Source organism: Sapajus apella, unplaced genomic scaffold, assembly GCF_009761245.1.
Source record: "Sapajus apella isolate SASKATOON/1434 unplaced genomic scaffold, GSC_monkey_1.0 scaffold60, whole genome shotgun sequence".
In the NCBI taxonomy this organism is placed as follows: domain Eukaryota; kingdom Metazoa; phylum Chordata; class Mammalia; order Primates; family Cebidae; genus Sapajus; species Sapajus apella.
Genome location: NW_022437000.1, coordinates 1,731,567 through 1,744,851, shown reverse-complemented (window position 1 = coordinate 1,744,851; position 13,285 = coordinate 1,731,567). Strand labels below are relative to the sequence as shown.

Sequence of the window (13,285 nt, the reverse complement as noted above, 5' to 3'; positions counted from 1 at the left end):
AGTCTCACAGTGATTCGAAGATAGCACCTCAGGTCCCTGCCTGTGAACTTTCTGGAATCCCCATCTTCTCCAAGCTTCTCATAAGGCCCAATAAACTCCTTTATCTCTTCTTCAGGGGGCCATCTGACATCTTCTCTTGCTTTGTTCCCCCTCCCTGCCCCCAAATATCAGTAACTCATTCAAAATAATGTCACCTTAAAAAGAATAGCAACCCTAACTTTCCATAGTATTTTCACTACTTCCATTTTCCCTCCAAGCAGCCCACTCTTAGGAACAGATAATCGATTCTTCCACCTGGAGAATTTTATTGTATTTAGCCTTTTTGGTCTTCAGTGACAAATCCTCTTCTCGTAAGGGGTGGTTTCCATAATTCTTTTCATCCCACCCTCATAATTTGGAGACGTGTTCACATCTGCCATGGGATTAGACTGTTTCTCCTTTCTTTCTTTTGGGTCTTTCTCCAGATAGGGACTCAAGAATTGGTACATAAAAAATAAAATTTTACTCTGAACCATTACAGTGGGCTATGTTTATATGGCCATTTTAGCATAGATTTATTTAATTCTTTTTGTTTCTGTTTGTATTCAGGTGTGATTAACAAATAAAAATTTTAAATAGTGAAGGTATGCGATGTGATGATTTGATATATGTGCACTGTAAAACAATCCTTGCAACCAAGCTGATTCACACATCCATGTCCTCATATATTCAATAGTAACCTCTGTGCATGCGTGTGTGGGGGGTAATACTTTAATCTTTTAGCAAATCTCATGTATACAATACAGTATGATTAACCATTAATGAACCATGTTGTTGATTAGATCCTGAGAACGTGGCCATCTTTTAACTGATAACTAATATCGCCCCGTTTCTACCCACTGTCCCCAGCCCCTGGTAGCTACCATCCTACTTTCTGCTTCAATGAATTTGACTTTTTGAAATTCCATATATAAATGAGATGATGCAGTATTTGTCTTTCTGTGCCTAGTTCATTTCACTTAGCATAATGTCCTCCAGGTTCATCCATACTGTTGTCAACAGCAGGATTTTTTTCTTTATTATGGCTGAGTAATATTTCGTTGTATGTCTATACCACATTTTCTTACTTTTTTTATTGTACTTTAGGTTCTGGGGTACATGTGCAGATCATGCAGGGTTGTTGCATAGGTACATACATGGCAAGGTGGTTTGCTGCCTCCATTCCCCCATTATCTATATTTGGCATTTCTCCCCATGTTATCCCTCCCCCCTGCCTACCCTCTGCTGTCCCTAGCCTAGCTACCCTCAACTGACCCCAGTGTGTGATGCTCCCCTCCCTGTGTTCTCATTGTTCAACAACTCCCTATGAGTGAGAACATGTGTGTTTGATTTTCTGTTCTTGTGTCAGTTTGCTGAAAATGATGGTTTCCAGATTTGTCCAAGTCCCTACAAAGGACACAAACTCATTGTTTTCTATGGCTGCATAGTATTCCATGGTGTATATGTGCCACATTTTCTTTTTCCAGTCTATCATTGATGGACATTTGGGTTGGTTCCAGGTCTTTGCTGTTGTAAGCAGTGACTCAATGAGCATACGTGTGCATGTGTCTTTATAGTAGAATGATTTATAATCCTTTGAGTATATACTCAGTAATGGGATTGCTGGTCAAATGGAATTTCCATTTATAGATCCTTGAGGAATCACCACACTATCTTTCACAATGGTTGAACTAATTTACACTCCCACCAACAGTGTAAAAATGTTTCTATTTCTCCACATCCTCACCCACATTTTCTTTATCCAGTCATTCATCAGTGACACTTAGGTTGCTCCTTGACTTGACCGTTGTGAATAATGCTGTAGTACACTTGGGGCTGCAATGCCTCTTTGAGATTCTGATTTCATTTCCTTTGGGCATATGTCCAGAAGTGGGATTACTGGATCAAATGGTAGTTCTATTTTTAATTTTTTGAGAAATCTCCATACTGTTTTTCAGAATGGTTCTACCAATTTAAATCCCCACCAACAGTGTAAAAGGGTTATTTTTCCTTTACACCTTTGCCCAATAGTTATCTTTTGTCTTTTTGATGTTAACCATTGTAACAGATGTGAGGTGATATCTCTTTATTGTTTAAATTTGCATTTCCCTGATAATTAGTAATAGTATGCACTTTTTCATATACCTATTGACCATTCATATGCCTTCTTTGGAAAAATGTCTACCCTGAATTTGTTCATTTTTAAATCAGATTATTTGCTTTTTGTATTTGTTTTTGTTTTTTAGTTTTTGTTGTAGTTGTTTTTGCTGTTGACTTGTATGAGTTTCTTGTATCTTTTAGATAGTATCTACTTTTCAGAAATATGGTGTTCCAATTGTCCCCTGTTTCATAGACTACCTTTTCATTTTCTTCATAGTTATTTATTTCTGTCGGTTTAAAAAATGGAGGGTAATAAGAGGAAAAGCTTACAATGAATCTTGATAATATGTATTATTTTGTGGTCCTCCTTCTGTCCTATATTTGACGGTGACAATGCTGCTAATATAAAACTACTACAATTATCTTTAGTACTATCACTAAATAACTAATTACTAATAGTAATAACAATAATGACAATGATCGTAGTGCTAACTTCTTACCTAAAAAGCACTTTTATTGACATTATATTTTGATCCATCAACTAATATTTACTGAGTACCAACTATGTGCTAGACACTAGGATAGTCCTGAAAGAAATAAGCACAGTCTCCACTCTCACAGAGCTTACAGTGTGCTTGAGGGTAAGATGAAAAAAGGCAGAATTGAGCTAGCAATCACAAGAGTGATGGGGGGTTTAAAAGAAGTAATGCAAGATGCAATGAGAATATTTAAATTGGGGGTCCTCTTTGTCTAAGATGTCGGGGAAGGTTTTCATGGAATAATGTATAATCTTAAAACCCAAACCATAAGTAATCCTAGCATTTTGGGAGGCTGAGGCAGGCAGATCACCTGAGGTCAGGAGTTTGAGACCAGCCTGGCCAACATGGTGAAACCCTCTCTCTACTAAAAATACAAAAATTAGCCAGGCATGGTGGCACACGCCTGTAATCCCAACTATTGGGAGGTTGAGGCACAAGAATTGCTTGAACCTGGGAGATGGAGGTTGCAGTGAGCTGAGATTTTGCCACTGCACTCCATCCTGGGCAGCAGAGAAAGACTCTCAAAAAGAGAGAGAGAGAATGAGGAATAGAATGGCTAAGGATGTGATTTACTACAACCCTATGTTGTAGAAAGACTGACGTGCATAGTCAGCCATTCATAGGAGAAAGTGGTAATTCAGAGGACATAGGGATGTCTCTTGAAGTTACATTGACCCAAAAGGAGAACCAAAGGAGACTAGTGGCTGGGTCTCCTGGTTCCTAGTACCATGCTTTATCCAGGAGAAAAAAATATGCAAGAAATCATAAGTTTGTGATACAGAAATAAACTATCTCTACTCCGAGTGCCAAATCAGAGTTGTATGGGACCCAGAGCTTTAAAATCTATTGAATCCTTGTGAATAGATGCTTCAAGGTGGCAATCTGAAATTGGGAGGCAAGTCAGCCTCTTTATCACAAAGACTTGAGAATAGCAAGGGATTAATGACAAGGTGAAGTGTGATGACAAAACCAATCAAGGAGATAGTAAAATAAAGATTGGAATGGAATAGGGATCGATATCGGGCTTGAAGTATACAGATGTGGCATCTCAGAGACCCCTATATGAAATATGTGTTATAAATATAGCAGCATGCTTATGACATTTTATGAATGTGACTCATATGCCTACAAACTGGGGGAAAAAGGCGGTCAGGTAATTCAGTATGACACAGCTTCATTCAACTCAACTTCATGTGTTTGGCCCTAAATAAAGCTTTCCAGAGGCAGGAATGAAGCGTGTATGGATGAAAAGTGGGATGGCCAAGAGGTTGTCATTTACAGCAAGCAAGAGCTGTGAATAGAGAGAGAATACATTTCTATGTCTGAGAAAAAAATAATTAATTAAAAAAATAATTAAGCGAAGATACATTGAAGATAAAGTAGTCATGAAATACTTGATGGCTTTTGCTAATGATTAATGCCATCTAAAACTGGATAATGGGAAAATTTTCGTCAGAACCAACCACTCATGGGCCTATACTATCATGGTATGTTAGCCTCAAGGCTGAACTTCTTTTTATTTTTGAAACAAGCAAAATGTGAACATGTTCTCATAAAACAATTTGATATGGAAATAAAATTAAAAGGCAGAGCTTATTTTAAATCTTTTTTTTTAATGTATTTTATTGCATTTTAGGTTTTGGGTTACATGTGAAGAACATGCAAGATTGTTGCATAGGTACACACATGGCAGTGTGATTTGCTGCCTTCCTCCCCATCACCTATATCTGGCATTTCTCCCCATGCTATCTCTCCCCAACTCCCCAAGCCCCACTGTGCCTCCCCTATTTCCCCCCAACAGACATCAGTGTCTAGTGCTCCCCTCCCTGTGTCCATGTGTTCTCATTGTTCAACACCCACCTATGAGTGAGAACATGCGGTGTTTGATTTTCTGCTCTTGTGTCAGTTTGCTGAGAATGATGGTTTCCAGGTTCATCCATGTCCCTACAAAGGACACCAACTCATCGTTTTTGATGGCTGCATAATATTCCATGGTGTATATGTGCCACATTTTCCCTGTCCAGTCTATCATCGATGGGCATTTGGGTTGGTTCCAGGTCTTTGCTGTTGTAAACAGTGCTGCAATGAACATTCGTGTGCACGTGTCCTTATAGTAGAATGATTTATAATCCTTTGGATATATACCCAGTAATAGGATTGCTGGGTCAAATGGAATTTCTATTTCTAGGTCCTTAAGGAATTGCCACACTGTCTTCCACAATGGTTGAACTAATTTACACTCCCACCAACAGTGTAAAAGTGTTCCTATTTCTCCACATCCTCTCCAGCATCTGTTGTCTCCAGATTTTTTAATGATTGCCAGTCTAACTGTCATGAGATAGTATCTCAATGTAGTTTTGATTTGCATTTCTCTAATGACCAGTGATAATGATCATTTTTTCATATGTTTGTTGGCCTCATGTATGTCTTCTTTTGTAAAGTATCTGTCCATATCCTTGGCCCACTTTTGAATGGGCTTGTTTGTTTTTTTCTTGTAATCTGTTTTATTTCTTTGTAAATTCTGGATATCAGCCCTTTGTCAGATGGGTAAACTGCAAAAATTTTTTCCCATTCTGTTTGTTGCCAATTCACTCTAATGACTATTTCTTTTGCTGTGCAGAAGCTGTGGAGTTTGATTAGTCCCATTTGTCTATTTTGCCTTTTGTTGCCAATGCTTTTGGTGTTTTGGTCATGAAGTCCTTGCCTACGCCTATGTCCTGAATGGTTTTGCCTAGATATTCTTTTAGGGTTTTTATGGTGTTAGGTCTTATGTTTAAGTCTTTAATCCATCTGGAGTTAATTTTAGTGTAAGGTGTCAGGAAGGGGTCCAGTTTCTGCTTTCTGCATGTGGCTAGCCAGTTTTCCCAACACCATTTATTAAACAGGGAATCCTTTCCCCATTGCTTGTTTTTGTCTGGTTTGTTAAAGATCAGGTGGTTGTAGATATGTTGTGTTGCCTCCAAGGCCTCTGTTCTGTTCCATTGGTCTATATCTCTGTTTTAGAACCAGTACCATGCTGTTTTGATTACTTTAGCCTTGTAGTATGGTTTGAAGTCCGGTAGTGTGATGCCTCCTGCTTTGTTCTTTTTGCTTAGAATTGAGCTAGCTATGTGGGTTCTCTTTTGGTTCCATATGAAGTTTAAGGTGGTTTTTTCCAGTTCTGTGAAGAAGGTCACTGGTAGCTTGATGGGGATAGCGTTGAATCTGTAAATTACTTTGGGCAGTGTGGCCATTTTCACGATATTGATTCTTCCTAACCATGAACATGGAATGTTTCTCCATCTGTTTGTGTCCTCTCTTAATTCTTTGAGCAGTGGCTTGTAGTTCTCCTTGAAGAGGTCCTTTACATTCCTTGTTAGTTGTATTCCTAGGTATTTTATTCTCTTTGTGGCTGTTGTGAATGGCATTTCGTTCTTGATTTGGCTCTCTTTAAGTCTGTTATTGGTGTATAGGAATGCATGTGATTTTTACACATTGATTTTGTATCCTGAGACTTTGCTGAAGTTGCTTATCAGTTTTAGGAGATTTTGGGCTGAGACGCTGGGGTCTTCTAGATATCCAATCATGTCGTCTGCAAATAGAGACAATTTGACTTCCTCCTTTCCTATTTGAATGCCGTTTATTTCTTTTTCTTGCCTGATTGCTCTGGCTAGAACTTCTAGTACTATACTGAATAGGAGTGGTGAGAGAGGGCATCTTTGTCTAATGCCAGATTTCAAAGGGAATGCTTCCAGTTTTTGCCCATTCAGTATGATATTGGCTGTTGGTTTGTCATGAATAGCTTTTATTATTTTGAGATACATTCCATGAATACCTGGCTTATTGAGGGTTTTTAGCATAAAGGGCTGTTGAATTTTGTCAAAGGCCTTCTCTGCATCAATTGAGATAATCATGTGGTTTTTGTCTTTGGTTCTGTTTATGTGGTGAATTACGTTTATAGACTTGCATATGTTGAACCAGGCTTGCATCCCAGGGATGAAGCCTAATTGATCGTGGTGTATAAGCTTTTTGATGTGCTCTTGCAATCGGCTTGCCAGTATTTTATTGAAGATTTTTGCATATATGTTCATCATGGATATTGGCCTGAAGTTTTCTTTTCTTGTTGAGTCTCTGTCGGGTTTTGGTATTAGGATGATGTTGGTCTCATAAAATGATTTAGGAAGGATCCCCTCTTTTTGGATTATTTGGAATAGTTTCAGAAGGAATGGTACCAGCTCCTCTTTGTATGTCTGGTAGAATTCAGCTGTGAACCCGCCTGGACTTCGGCTTTTTTTGGGTGGTAGGCTCTTAATTGCTGCCTCAACTTCAGACCTTGTTATGGGTCTGTTCAGGATTTCGGCTTCTTCCTGGTTTAGGCTTGGGAGGAGGCAAGTGTCCAGGAATTTATCCATTTCTTCCAGGTTTACTAGTTTATGTGCATAGATTTGTTTGTAATAATCTCTGATGATGGTTTGAATTTCTGTGGAATCTGTGGTGATATCCCCTTTATCATTTTTTATTGCATCAATTTGGTTATTCTCTCTTTCCTTTTTTATTAATCTGGCTAGTGGTCTATTTTGTTGATCTTTTCAAAAAACCAGCTCCTGGATTTATTGATTTTTTGAAGGGTTTTTTGTGTCTCTATCTCCTTCAGTTCTGCTCTGATCTTAGCTATTTCTTGTCTTCTGCTAGGTTTTGAGTTTTCTTGATCTTGCTCTTCTAGCTCTTTCAATTTTGATGATAGGGTGTCAATTTTAGATCTCTCCTTGCTTCTCATATGGGCACTTATTGCTATGTATTTTCCTCTAGAGACTGCTTTAAATGTGTCCCAGAGATTCTGGTATGTTGTGTCTTTGTTCTCGTTCGTTTCGAAGAACATCTTTATTTCTGCCTTCATTTCATTGTTTGTCCAGTCAACATTCAAGAGCAAGTTGTTCAGTTTCCATGAAGCTGTGTGGTTCTGAGTTAGTTTTTGAATTCTGAGTTCTAACTTGATTGCACTGTGGTCTGAGAGACTGTTTGTTATGATTTCCGTTCTTTTACATTTGCTGAGGAATGATTTACTCCCAATTATGTGGCCAATTTTAGAGTAGGTGTGATGTGGTTCTGAGAAGAATGTATATTCTGTGGATTTGGGGTCAAGAGTTCTGTAAATGTCTACTAGGTTTGCTTGGTCCAGGTCTGAGTTCAAGTCCTGGATATCCTTGTTAATTTTCTGTCTGGTTGATTTAATATTGACAATGGGGTGTTAAAGTCTCCAACTATAATTGTGTGGGAGTCTATGTCTCTTGTAAGTCATTAAGAACTTGCCTTATGTATCTGGGTGCTCCTGTATTGGGTGCATATCTATTTAGGATCGTTAGCTCTTCTTGTTGCAGTGATCCTTTTGCCATTATGTAATGTCCTTCTTTGTCTCTTTTGATCTTTGTTGCTTTAAAGTCTATTTTATCAGAGACGAGAATTGCAACTCCTGCTTTTTTTTTTTTTTTTTTTTCTCTCCATTTGCTTGGTAAATCTTCCTCCATCCCTTTATTTTGAGCCTTTTTGTATCTTTGCATGTGAGATGGGTTTCCTGGATACAGCACACTGATGGGTTTTGGCTTTTTATCCAATTTGCCAGTCTGTGTCTTTTGATTGGGACATTTAGTCCATTTACATTTAGGGTTAATATTGTTATGTGTGAATTTGATACTGCCATTTTGGTGCTAGCTGGCTGTTTTGCCCATTAGTTGATGCAGATTCTTCATTGTGTTGATGCTGTTTACCATTTGGCATGTTTTTGGAGTGGCTGGTACTGGTTGTTCCTTTCTATGTGTAGAGCCTTTTTCAGGAGCTCTTGTTAAGCAGGCCTGTGGTGACGAACTTGCTTGTTCGCAAAGGATTTTATTTTTCCTTCACTTATGAAGTTTATTTTGGCTGGATAGGAGATACAGGGTTGAAAGTTATTTTCTTTAAGGATGTTGAATATTGGCCACCACTCTCTTCTGGCTTGTAGGGTTTCTGCTGAGAGATCTGCTGTGAGTCTGATGGGCTTCCCTTTGTGGGTAACCTGACCTTTCTCTTTGGCTGCCCTTAGCATTTTCTCCTTCATTTCAACCCTGGTGAATCTGACAATTATGTACCTTGGAATTGCTCTTCGTGAGGAATATCTTTGTGGTGTTCTCTGTATTTCCTGGACTTGAATATTGGCTTGCCTTGCTAGGTTGGAGAAGTTTTCCCGGACAATATCCTGAAGAGTATTTTCCAGCTTGGATTCATTCTCTTCATTGCATTCAGGTACACCTATCAAACGTAGATTAGGTCTTTTCACGTAGTCCCACATTTCTTGGAGATTTTGTTCATTCCTTTTTACCTTTTTTTCTCTAATCATGCCTTCTCATTTTATTTCATTGAGTTGATATTTGACTTCTGATATCCTTTCTTCTGCTTAGTCAGTTAGGCTGTTGAAACTTGTGCATGCTTTGCGAAGTTCTCATGTTGTGTTTTTCAGCTCCATCAATTCACTTATATTCCTTTCTAAGTTGTCCATTCTCGTTAGCATTTCATCAAATCCTTTTTCAAGGTTCTTAGTTTCTTTGCATTGGGTTAGAACATGTTCTTTTAGTTTACAGAAGTTTCTTACTACCCACCTTTTGAAGCCTGATTCTGTCATTTCATCACACTCATTCTCCCTCCAACCTTGTTCCCTTGCTGGTGAGTTGTGATCCCTTGTAGAAGGAGAGGTGTTCTGGTTTCGGGTGTTTTCATCCTTATTGCCCTGGTTTCTTCCCATCTTTATGGATTTATCTACCTGTCCTCTTTGTAGTTGCTGACTTTCAGATTGGGTCTCTGAGTGGACATTCTGTTTGTTGATGATGAAGTTATTTCTGTTTCTTAGTTTTTCTTCTAACAGTCTGGCCCCTCCGCTGTAATACTGCTGAGGTCCACTCCAGGCTCTGCTTGCCTGGGGATTGCCTGCAGCAGCTGCAGAACAGTAAGGGTTGCTACCAGTTTCTTCTTCTGCTATCTTTGTCCCAGAAGGATACCCGCCAAATGTCAGTCTGATCTCTTCTTTATGAGGTGACTCTTTGGATATACAGGGATCAGGGAGCTGCTTGAAGAGACAGTCTGTCCTTTATAGGAGCTCAAGTGCTGAGCTGTGAGCTCCGTTGTTCATTCAGAGCTGCTGGGCAGGGATGTTTAGGTCTGCTGCAGCAGAACTCATAAACTGCTTTTTGTTCCCAGGTGCTCTGTCCCAGGGAGTTAGGGCTTTATTTATGAGTTTCTGTTGTGCTACTGCCTTTTTTTTTCAGGGCTGCCCCGCCCAGCAAGGAGGCAGCATAGTCACCGTCTGCCTGCAAAGGCTTTGCTGAGCTGCTGTGGGCTCTGCCCAGCTGCTATGTTTACTTCCCTACAGTCTTGTTTATATGGGTGTAGTTAGAACTGCCTCGGCAATGGTGGCCCGCCTCTGTATTGGCAGACTCTCTCTGTAATGGCAGGTTGCCTTGGCAATGGCGGGCAGCCTCAGCAATGGCAGACTACCTCCGTAGTGATGGAGTGCCTCTGTAATGGTGGACGCCCCTCCCCCACAGAACTGAACTGTCCTGGGTTCAGCTGCGCTTGCTGTGAAACTCTCAATCCAGAGAGTTTCTGATTGTTGTTCTTTTGTGGGAGTGGGACCAGCCAAGCCTGATCACCTGGCTCCTTGCCTCAGAGCCATTTTTTTCTTTTTTAGTTGAACAGTCGACTCTATCCCAGGTGTTCCAGTCGCCTGTTGAAAGGGGCGCCGGGATCTGTGTGATTCCCCATGAGGAGACTCACTGCTCCAGCTTAAACAGCAGCACTGAGATTCATGGCACTTTTTTTGCCCAGGAATCTCCTGGCCTGGCTCCCTGTTCAGTCCCCTCTTTAATCAGATGAATGGGCAACTTCCCGGGGCTCCAATCGCCAGCCAAAAGGGCACCAGGACCAGTGTATTTTGTATGGAGAACCGCCGGCCAGGGCGCCGACAAAGCAGCTGTGCAGGGCAAAGCAGCTGCGCCCATCAAAAGAACCACGCCGGCCAAAACAGCCACGCTAGCGACCCCTGTGGCTCCTCCGCCTGGGAATCTCCTGGTCCGTGGGCAATAAGCATGCGGCATCCACTCACCCTCTGCGCTTTCACTAGGAGCTGCAACTCCGAGCTGCTCCTAAACGGCCATCTTGGATCTTCCCCCCTTTAAATTTTCTTTCAATGTATCCTTCCTCGTTCTTCTTCCCATAAGTAACTTGGAGGTTAATGTTGAGTCGATTCTTCTGACTCCTGCATTTCCTTCTGCATTTATGCACTTTATCTTACATGAAAAAGCATTTCTGCATCCAAGAAGCACTGACATTTTCATAGAATCTTCCTCTTCCTACACCTTTTCTTTCTCACTCATCCTTCAGAACTCAACTCAAACATCATTTGCTTATCCTCAAAAACTAAGCCAGGTACCTCTGTTACATGTTTTCATATCATCCGATACTTTTCTTATATGTTTATCATAATTTTAATAAAGTAAATAAGGATATAATTAGTTATTTAATGTCTGTTTCCCCTATCAGGAAAAGTCCCAACACTTTAGAGACCATGCCAGAGTCATGGTTACCACTGGAACTATGCATTAGACATAAGAGATGGTCTATCATGTTTACTAACTGAGAACAGTGAAAAAAGGAGCCAGTACCTTCTTGGCTTATGAAAGTACTTACTTGACTTCTCACTTAGAAGCTGCTCTGTTTATCCTCCTGGTCTTGTCTCCAAAAACTAGAAATTGAATAGATTGTGGCAATAACACCCTTTTCCATACAAAGCATGTATTTCTATATGCATGTCGTTGGAGTCTAAAGCAAGCAGTACATTTGGAGTTTGCTTCCAGAAAGTTCCTCGCACAGGTTTTAGGGCTCTGGATTTATCCGGATAGTTTTGCCAGGAGGTCTCCTCCAGTATGTGGTGGCAGAGCCTTGCTAGAACATAACCCTCACTTCTGTTATGTCTAATTCTATCAGAACTCTTTTCATCTTGTAAGCATGTAAGATAACTTTGTCTAGAAATACAGTGTTAGGGATAGCATCATTGAAAAGAACCCACACTAATTCTATATTAACAAAAAGATAGAGTTTATTGGAATGAAACATTTGAACGGACATAATTAAATGGAATTTGTAATTTTGCAATTGTTGAAATAAATTAGAACAAATGAGATAAATAATATCTGAGAGATAGCAAACTGATGGTTGAGTTCCTATTTAACTATTAGGAATTGTTGATTTTGTTTAAAGTGGAACTTTGTTTTTATATTTGACCCAAAGTTTATAAAACAAGAGTATTTTACTTAAAAACCCATACGTCCTACCCGTCCTGTAAGAGAGAATGATCTAGCAACACAGAGCTTTCGTGTCCACCTGGCTAAAGTTGGCCATAGCTGGGTGGTGACTGCCACATTAGCAGAGGCAGAGAGGCTCTACTTCGTCTCAGTCTCCCAACTCTCCGCATTGTCTCCGCTGCACTGGAAGTGAGGGTTGTACTTACCCATGTTCTTATACGTTTATTTTTCTAAGAGTAAGGAAATATTTTTCTTTGTCGATGACTCTATGGTGTAGAAATAAGTAACAAATTCATAAGTATATAAATGCATAAAGATAAACAAATGTGTGGATGAATGAATAAAGAATAAATGCAAGGCATTTTATTTTTTATTTTTGTATTTTTATTTTATTTTACCTTATTTTTGAGACAGACTTTCGCTCTTGTTGCCCAGGCTGGAGTGCAATGGCACGATCTCGGCTCACTGCAATCTCTGCCTCCCGGGTTCAAGCAATTCTCCTGCCTCAGCCTCCCAAGTAGCTGGGATTACAGGATTACAAAGCATTTTTAAAGCACCCTGTGATTACAGAAAACAATGAGAAATAAACCTGATTTTTAAGGAAAGAAAAAGGCTATTCTAATGTGTTAAATACGTAACTCTACACCTAGTTTCCTCATTATGTTACCTGCTAGGTCTCAGGAGACACTTGAGTGACTCATGGAATAAGTGAAAATAATGTAACTTTAGATTACAAAGATTATATAATAACAAGTAGTGCATACATTTCAGTGATTCCAAAATAGCATTTTCCTATATTTTATGTTTTTAACATTTTAAAACTTTAAAATCATAACAGTATAATTGGAGGCTGCCTCAAATCCTCTTATAAATGAAATGTACTAAAAAATCAAAACTTTCTTCATTGGTGTTATGTATTATACTTTCACCTTATCTTCTACTCTCTGTGTCCTTGTCCAGTTACTATAAGTGATTAGGTAATTTAAAAAAACAAGATTGATTAAGGTGGCTTAATTTTCCTCACCATTATTAAATTAAATACATGATGTAACTGATGCTTCTATAATACTGAATATTTTATGTGTAATAATTTATTCTTTCTTTGTGTGTATGTGTATATATACACATTTATATACACACAAGTTTATATATATATATGTATACACATATATATAGAAACATTGGAGGCATAAAAATATTAGGATTTTATGTATTTCAATAAGCAGTGATTCAGATCACACATTAACAACTATTTTTAAATTGTTTTCTTACATTCCCACATGTGCACATGCATATTTTACCTTATATCAAACGTTTCCATTA

The 13,285-nt window shown here is 39.1% G+C and overlaps 1 protein-coding gene across 8 annotated transcripts in view; it reads left to right on the top strand.

The window, feature by feature from the left end:
• NALCN (sodium leak channel, non-selective) overlaps nt 1-13,285 on the top strand; it is a 368,748-nt gene that overhangs the window by 127,544 nt on the left and 227,919 nt on the right. The gene's annotated exons all lie outside the window — the stretch shown is intronic.